The 8,997-nt window shown below is 43.7% G+C and overlaps 1 long non-coding RNA gene across 2 annotated transcripts in view; it reads right to left on the bottom strand.

Annotated features, from left to right (window-relative positions):
- The window catches only part of LOC112545862 (uncharacterized), a 69,193-nt gene extending 67,979 nt beyond the window's left edge, over positions 1–1,214 (bottom strand). For both annotated transcript variants that reach the window (XR_012906248.2, XR_012906247.2), the window contains exon 1: positions 1,128–1,214. This is a non-coding gene — a long non-coding RNA (uncharacterized LOC112545862). The remainder of the gene's footprint in view (positions 1–1,127) is intronic.
- Between the last annotated feature and the right edge of the window lie 7,783 nt (positions 1,215–8,997).

Raw genomic sequence — 8,997 nt, 5'->3', positions numbered from 1 at the left:
ATGCATGTCCTCTGTGTCTGAGTCAAGGCAGCCTTCCATAATTTAATCTCTTCTAGCACTTTGTAGAAATAGTATTCTTTTAACAAGCAGTTTCTTCATTATACACAGTTTTAGCTTCATTTTCCTACCTATTCTATAAGTACTCAGTAGAAAACTCCTTAAGAGACATCAACATTTTCCTTCTCAACTAGGTTAATAAAGCTAAGATCAACACAAAATTTACCCTTTTATGTTTCATTGTTAGCTCATTTTCATGTCTAACAGGTACTTAGTAAGTGTGTCCTGGATTGATTTGTATTGTGAATAATCTCTCAAAATGTTTCCCTGATTCCCTGAATAACTGAATTTGCAAATATAAAGTCAGCGTACATGATGCTAGGTGCTGAATCTTCAGTTTACACACTTGAATAAAGTTTCATTTCATGGATTTGCCATTCCTTTTGAATGCATCTCTAACTTCACAACCTCTAAAAATCAACCCCCTGACTACAAGAAGAGGTCCCTGGACAAAGCTACAATATAGCTAAAATATTTCCAGTGATTCAGGTCCAGAACCCTCAAGACACATCCTAGAACTGGGAGAACTCATTCTCACTGTAATATCCCTTACTTGATGAGAGCTATCTGGTTTCTTTCTGACACTCACCAACTAGTGCAGGGTGGGCAATAATTTGTGATTAGGTACTACTCCAAGGACCACACTCTTCCATTATATTAATGGAGGAGGTGTGGGGTCTGAGATGGAGGATGGGTGAAGGAAAAGGTTGTGACCTGAGGCAGAGTCCAGAAGGAAGCATGGATGCAGAGGTGAATTCTGACCTGGAGGAGGAGTTTAGGAGGGTATGCAGGGTCTGGGAGGGGGTTGAGACCTGTGGCAGGAGTGCAGGGGGTGCAGGACTTTGAGTTGTGACCGAGGGTAGGGGATTATTGTGCCAGGTCTGAGAGGAGGTTGTGATCTACAGAAGGCATATAGGAGGGGGTGCAGAGTCTGGGAAGGAGTATGGGTGAAGGAGCAAGGATACAGAGGGTCTGGGTTAATGGGGTAGGGGTGCAGGAGAGGGAACAGAGGATTGGAGGGAGGGAGGAGCTGAGGTGCTAAAAGGAGGCTCTGGCTGAGAGGCGCTTACCTGGGAGGCTCATGACCAGCAGCCCTGCCCAGCAGATTCCTCAGCAAGGAGGGGGCCATATGTGCTCTTCTGAATGCTCAGGGGGAGAGGGAAAGGGATCTTTATGTGTTGCCTATTCTCCAAATAGGCAGCTCTCATTGGTCACAAACCAACTAAGCTGCAAGATTGTTCTGGGGGGTGGGAGTAGCATACAAAGCTTCTCTTCCTCTCCCTCCAGGCTTGCAGCATTCAGAAAATTGCTCGGAGCAGCATCAGGAGGTGGGGCAGGCAGGGAATTGAGGCTCCTACTGTGCTCGCAGGCCCACCCCTGAACTAGGGCCTACTAAAGGCTAAGCCATGTAACACATTCAGTTTGAATCACAACACACACACACACACACACACACACACGTCTTTTGATCAAACCCAGCCTGCATTCAGAAACTAAACATGGTTCACACAAATTTGCTTGAGTCTGTGAACACGCTATCAAAAGGGAATAGGAGTTTCTTTGCCTTATCCCACCCCACAGAGGGTATGTCTACACTACAGCACTAATTCGAACTAACTTCGAATTAGTTAATTCGAACTAAGCTAATTCGAACTAACGCGTCTAGAACTAAAAACTAGTTCGAATTAGCGTTTTGCTAATTCGAACTAGCAAGTCCACATTGAGTGGACCCTGAACAGGGCTTAAGGATGGCCGGAAGCAGTGCCGGCAGGGCATAAGAGGAGGACTTAGAGCGTGGAGATGCTGTCTCAGGCTAGCCGAGGGCTGCTCTTAAAGGGTCCCGACCCCCACCCCGGACAGACAGTTCTAAGGGGTGCCCTGCTTGCAAAGCAGTCCCGGCTTGGATTGCCCGGAGTACCCACACTGGGCACATCACAGCACTCGGCCATCAGCCCGGCTGCACTTGCCGCAGGCTGCCATCTGGGGAGAGGGGGCAATCGGGGGGCTGCAGGAGAGCTTCCACCCCCAGAAGCCCGCAGAGCCAGCCCAGTCCTCCCCATCGGGGGCTCGTACCCCATTCCTCCCTCACCTCCTTCCACTTACCCTTCCCTAGCCCCCCTTCTTATTGATGTACAAAATAAAGATAACGTTTCTTCCAACATTGACTCTGTCTTTATTGAACAAAACTGGGGGAGATTGGGAAAAGAAGGTGGGAGAGGGGAAGAGAAAGGCTGGGAGAGGGGAGGGCAACTAACATGATCAGGGGTTGGGAACAGGTCCCATATGAAGAGAGGCTACAGAGACTGGGACTGTTCAGCTTAGAAAAGAGGAGACGGAGCGGGGACAGGATAGAGGTCTCTAAAAGCAGGGGTTGGGTGGAGAGGGTGCACACAGAAAAGTTCTTCATGAGTTCCCCTAAAGAAGGACTAGAGGACACCAAAGGAAAGGAATGGGTAGCAGACTTCAAACTAGTAAGAGAAAGTTGTTGTTCACAAAGCAAATAGTTAACCTGTGGAACTCCTTGCTGCAGGAGGCTGTGAAGGCTACAACTAGAACAGAGTTTAAAGGGAAGTGAGATCAAGTCATGGAGGTTGGGTCCATGGAGTAGTCTTAGCCAGGGGGTAGGAGTCGTGTCCCTGCCCAAAGTTTGTGGAAGGCTGGAGAGGGATGGCACGAGACAAATGGCTTGGTCACTGTCTTCGGTCCATCCCCTCCAGGGTCCCTAGGGTTGGCCGCTGTCGGCAGACAGGCTACTGGGCTAGATGGACCTTTGGTCTGACCCAGGACGGCCATTGTAAGCTCAGGGCTCAGGGTCGGGGGTCTCAGTGGACCCCCTTGATTTTCATGCACACCTGCTCCTGGGTGGCCAGGCTGGCAGCTCTCCTGCCCTAGACGGCCACTTTCCTGTGCCTAGTGCGGAGATCGTGGACGAGGTCCACGATGTCCGCACTAGCCCAGGAAGGTGCCCGCCTCTTGCGGTCCAGGGCAAGCTCCCGGGAGCCGCCAGCCTGGTCCCGGGCAGAGGGGGTGGGCTGAGGGACATTGGGTGGCTGGCTCGAGCCGTGCCAGGTGCAGGGTCTGCTGGCTGGGTGCTGGCAGGCTTGCACCTGGCACGGGCACCGTAGCCAGCCCGTGCCCCTTTAAGGGGTCCGGGGCCGGGAGGGGGGCATAGAGTTTCCCTGGTGTTGGCCAGAGTGGCCACCAGGGAAACCTGGGGAGGGCTAGCCTCCCACTAGTTCGAATTAAGGGGCTACACACCCCTTAATTCGAACTAGTAAGTTCGAACTAGGCTTAATCCTCGTAAAATGAGGTTTTCCTAGTTCGAACTAAGCGCTCCGCTAGTTCGATTCAAATTCGAACTAGCGGAGCGCTAGTGTAGCGGCTATGAATGTTAGTTCGAACTAACGTCCGTTAGTTCAAACTAACATTGTAGTGTAGACATACCCAGAGACTTTAAAGGTATCATTCATTTCCGTTCTGAAGGGAGACAAATCATATAGACATTCCCCAGTGCAGTGGACAGAGTGAGCAGGGACGGGGCCTTGGAGAAGAGGCATGAAGAAGGCAGGGCAAAGGTATCTAGGTTTGAGGTAGATCCTGGATAGCACTTACATTCAAAAAGTGATCGTATGGTTTAAAAGGTTGGAGACCTCTGCCCCAGTGTTTCTCACTGGTGGAGTCTACTGTAATCAATCAGAAGGGAAGGCAGAAACTATACTACTTTGTTTTGTAGGCTATGGTTTAGCTACCGTTGCTTGTCCAGACAGAAAAGTCAGAGAAAATAAACATTTCAGCTCAGCCTTGGGCAGTGGTCTAGGCCAGTATGTTGTTATCCTTAACTCCATCAATTTGTGGAAAACTAATTATTATTATTATTTAGCCTAATTATATGTATTACTTGAGAGAATAGTTCCCTGACTCAAAATCTTGGTTTGGTTAATTCCAATATATCCTGTGCCAGCCATGCCTAACCTTCTCTACAGTTCCATTGGTCTGCTCCAGCTATCCAGTAGGTAATGTTCCCCCAGACAAACCATGCTCTAATCTAATCACCAGCAGACAGCACCTGCCTCCCATGTTATCATGCCATCTGCCAAGTGCCCTTATTATTACAATATCCCACAATGTGCATGTTCTCTCTCACTGCATTTATATTATGCTTACCCAATGTGGTATCTCCTCTTCTCCATGTATAAAGTGTGTGTGTGTCATTATCTTTATTTTATTTGCTCCCTTGTTTACAACTGTATTTTCCAACATGGTCATTAGTCCAACTTCTAATCCTAGGGAGCCAGTGAACCCATGTCAACTCAAATTTGTGGGTTTGCAATGAGATTCAAACATGGGGCTAACCAGATGTGTTTGCAGCCAAATCTTTCCAAACTCCAGGGACTGCTAACTTAGCTGAGCCAGTTATGATATCAATATAGCAATCTACTGACACCAAACCTGGTGGGATTTGCAGTACTCTACTACTACAGCCTGAATCATTTGGAAATTCCAACAAACCTTTTGAGAGCTGTGGTCTCTTCAGAATTCAGGGATTATAACTCAATTATTCTGCAATCATATGAAATGCAAGGAAAGGCATTCTGAATTTTGAACATGGTGAACCTAGAGCCATGAATTCACAATCTGCTTTATAGCAAATATCACCAGGTCAATCAGTCTCTTAGATTATTCCTCTGCTGCTGAAGCATGAGGAATCTCAGGGTACATGTACACAGCAACATTATTTTAAAATAACTAGTGTTATTTCAAAATAACTTACTCCACATCTACAGAGCAGGCAGTTATTTCGAAATAATGTGGAAATACTGTCAAGCTGGAGAACTCCTGTAACCCTCATTGTATGAGGAGTAAGGGAAGTCAGAGGAATTATCAAAGTAAATATTGTGTAGACGCTCCCAATTTCAAAATAAGTTATTTTGAAATAAGCTATGCACTTGACATAGCTCAATTTGCATAGATTATTTTGAGTTGAGCCCTGCTGTGGAGATGCATCCTCAGAGAGATTTAATCTAGGCCTTAATACCAAAATAGACAATGTTAAACCTGCTTTGCTTTACACCACACAGTCATTTGGAGGAAACTGCCTTCTTAACTGAATAATTCATAAAGCAAAGTAGTCAGACCACAGACTTATTTAACTACAGTAGAGGAGAAAATACAACTGTATAATATCATAGTAGAATGCAACATTGTTAGCCAGGAGTTGCATTTAACTCTGAGAAGAAGACAGGAATAAATAAATAAATAAATTTCAATCAAAGTAGCTGCAGTGCTGGTGACAGTATAGAAAGAAATATATTAGGCTACGTCTAGACTGCAAGCCTCTTTCGAAAGAGGCTTTTTCGAAAGATACTTTTGAAAAAGCCTCTTTCGAAAAAGAGCATCTAGACTACAACCAGTATTTTCGAAAAAGCAAGCCACTTTTTTGAGAGAGAGCACCCAGGCAGTCTGGATGTTCTCTTTAGAAAAAGCACAGTTTGCATTACATAGCACCTTTTTTTGAATGAGCACTTTCGAAAAAAGGTGTTATTCCTTGTAAAATGAGGTTTTCCGTGGTCAAAAAAACTGCTCCGTTCTTTTGGTTTACTTTTGAAAGAACGTGGCAGCAGTCTAGACGCAGGGGAAGTTTTTTCGAAAAAAGGCCACTTTTTTCGAAAAAACCCTATAGTCTAGACACACCCTTAGTGAGCTGACAGCTTCTTACTGAGAAAATGTGTCCCTAAATTTGAATTTGGAGAGTGATCATTTAGGAAGCATGGTTTAGTAGCTAAAATCAGAATATGGCAAGTCAGGAGAAGAAAATTCAGCTCCATGCTCTTTTTCAGCTATGTTGTATGACCTTAGGTAATTTAACCTTTCTGTGCCTCCATTTCCACCTGTGGAAAATGGAGACAATGATAATAATAATAAATTAATAACCTACTTCATTATTATTAATTTATTAACATTCACAAAATGTTTTGAGAGACTCAAGTGGAAAATGCTAAATGAGTGCAGAAAATTGTTATTATAGGCAGTGCAGCCAGAAACTCCTATAGTTGCCTGTCAATTTCCATTATGAGACCTTATTTTAATTGTTTATACCTTTGCCAACTTTCAATCATTTCAGTTGAAATTATCCATGCCAGGTGACTGTATCCAGTTGACTTTTATTTTATTATATTTTATTTCATGCTAATTTCCATTAAAATAGATCAACAGTTTCTTAGAATGAAGTTGGGGAAAAATTATTGTTTTGCCCATGTTAAAAAATCTTACAACTATTTTACTGAATATTACTAGAACCTCCATACTTTGGCACAAAGTTTTGTAACTTGGCCAGTGGTAGTTGGGAGGAGGTGACATGATGCCAGACTTTTGCTGACCCCATGAATATTCACACAAATTTGGACAAGTTATAACTTACAATCAGCCAAAGAAAATACTAAGCTTTCATATTACCAAATGGATAACAGGCTCCTCAGCCAAAGTTGTCTTTTCTTCTTCTGTGCAACTGCTGCCAGAGATCATAAAGCAGAACATGCTTAAAGCTTTCCTGAAGCCTCAGCATCAACCATCTTTGATCACAACCTGTGGATATTAATCTGACACAGTTTATAGAAGGCCCCAGCTTGATTTGGAAAGCTTAGTGAGAGGTCTTACAGTGAACTAGCTGAGTTGGATTTGTTATATCCAACCACTGTAAATTATTCCTAACAAATTTTCTGTGAATTAGTTCTGCCAGTTGCGAAGACATCAAGCCCTAGAGGCTATCACTGACAGTCTGTCCTTGGGTGATTGTCTAATGCAATTAAGGTCTACTAGGAATTCAATCCTCTGATAATAAATGTATGATTGTTAATAAGAACAGAGAGCTCATTCAACTGATGGTTCAAACTACGTGCAAAAGATGGAGAGAGAGAGACGCTTCTCCCCCTATCTTTCCTCGTCGACCAAGCCGCGTCTTGACTGCTGCGTTGTGCCGACGATCAGCTGAGCCGGCACAGTGCAGTGGCCATTTTTATTTTAATGAAGCGGGGGATATTTAAATCCTCCTCGTGGAATGAGGAGTACAGCTAGTTCGGATTAGGAAGCCTAATCCGAACTAGCTACTCCGTGCCGCGTGTAGCCGCGCGGCACGGGGTTCGAACTGCCAGCATTTAAAAATGGCGCCGGCCGGCTTCATGCAAATGAAGCCCGGGAAATTCAAATCCCGGGCTTCATTTGCAAGTGCGGTATGCCTACATTACCCTCCTAGTTCGAATTAGGAGGGTAGTGTAGACATACCCTGACTGACTACGCGAAGGGCAGAGTAGTAACATCATTGTCCCCACTCTCTGGCTAAGCTGGCATTACATAGGGACACTTATCATGGCAAACACAAATTAAAATTGTTTTCAATAAAATTCATTAATGTTTAAATATTAATTATTTTTTAAAAAATCATAAAATGTTATTGGAATGGAATTCTTATGGAACCCTTATTTTCACTTTGTGGAACCCCGGGGTTCCGTGGAACACCATTTGGGAAACACTGAGTTAGAGAGTGCATGCAGCAGTTGGAGAGGGCATGCAACTGTAATCTATCCTAATGGTTCTATGTAGAACATGGTAAAAAAGGATTAGCTTCTACACTGCCTTGGTCCAAAAGCAAGAAGAAATCTCCTGGGAGGGAGAGGTAAATGTTCTACAAACCTCAGCTCTGTCAGAGGAATACCATGCAGTAATGAGGGGCAGAAGATGGCATAGCTCCCTCATTGGTTGGAATCTGAACACAGTCATCCATATAATTAATGGCTGCTTTAGTCACATATTAACATCTAATTGGCACGTTTTGGCTCACATAGCTCCTGTAAAACTTTGATGAGATGTCATCATCCTTAAAACTGCATGGAGGGATAGGACAGATGAAATTGCCAGCTGCTCACAAGGCCTGACGATGGTTTTATTACATGCTAATAAGCAAGATCTGCCCACCTCTAGAAGAAAACACCTGCACCTGTAGTTCCTGCCGGTTTTCCACAACTAACTTTGCAATATCCTTTTGTGGTGGCCATCCATGCATTCATGTCCAGTGTTGCTGGTCCAGTGCCTGTCTCAGATGAACAATAGAGTATCAGAGTTGGCAATTAAGACTTTGTGGAGTGTCAGCAACTCTGTGATAGAAAGGCATGCCAATGAACTTCAGAAGCCCTAGTATGCAATCTGTGATGCATATCCTATACTAGTATTAACAAGCTGCTGACTAGAATGAATAATAGTTCCCAAAATCCAGAAATTTGGCTTAGCCCAGTCTTCACACTGTGACTGCAGAGCAGTGATGCAGATGGTGGTAATGCAAACATTGATTTGGCAGGTAAGGAGGGAGTACCTGGAAGTAAAGTTTTAGGAGAAGCAGATTTAACATTTTCTTTTGAAGGGATTATGTCACTGGTATGAAAGACTGCCATCAGATCTGCACTTAGACAAACAGCTGGCACAGAAACCTGTACTTTTCAACTCAGAGATATTAATCCAATGGCAATGTGCCATTCTATTAATACTATTTCCACTCTTTGATTTTGTAAGTGGCATGCTGTATTCTCCTTGACTACCAAAGTACCACTTTTAAATGTATCAGCTTCAACTCAGGAGTCATCTGTTAGAAGTAGAGAAAGTTATCAGGGAATAACCCCAGAGTTAATTAAAGTTATCACTTAGTGCCTGATCTTGCAAATCCTTACTCTTGCGATTGAAACCAATATGAAACTGAAACCAAAATGACTACTTAAGGGAGTAAGTGTTACTTGTCTGAGTACAATTTGAGAGGACTGTCCATTTATTATAACAATAAAATGTCTTAAGTATTATCAACTATTATAAAATGTAATGTGAACTTGTTTGTGATTCATTTCTTTGGGATTTTTTAATAAAAACAAATGAGCAAAATGAATTAGAGTCAGGAATCTG

This window comes from Pelodiscus sinensis, chromosome 10 (assembly GCF_052426305.1).
Source record: "Pelodiscus sinensis isolate ZL-2025 chromosome 10, ASM5242630v1, whole genome shotgun sequence".
NCBI classification, from domain to species: Eukaryota; Metazoa; Chordata; order Testudines; family Trionychidae; genus Pelodiscus; species Pelodiscus sinensis.
This window is presented reverse-complemented; position numbering and strand designations above follow the sequence as displayed.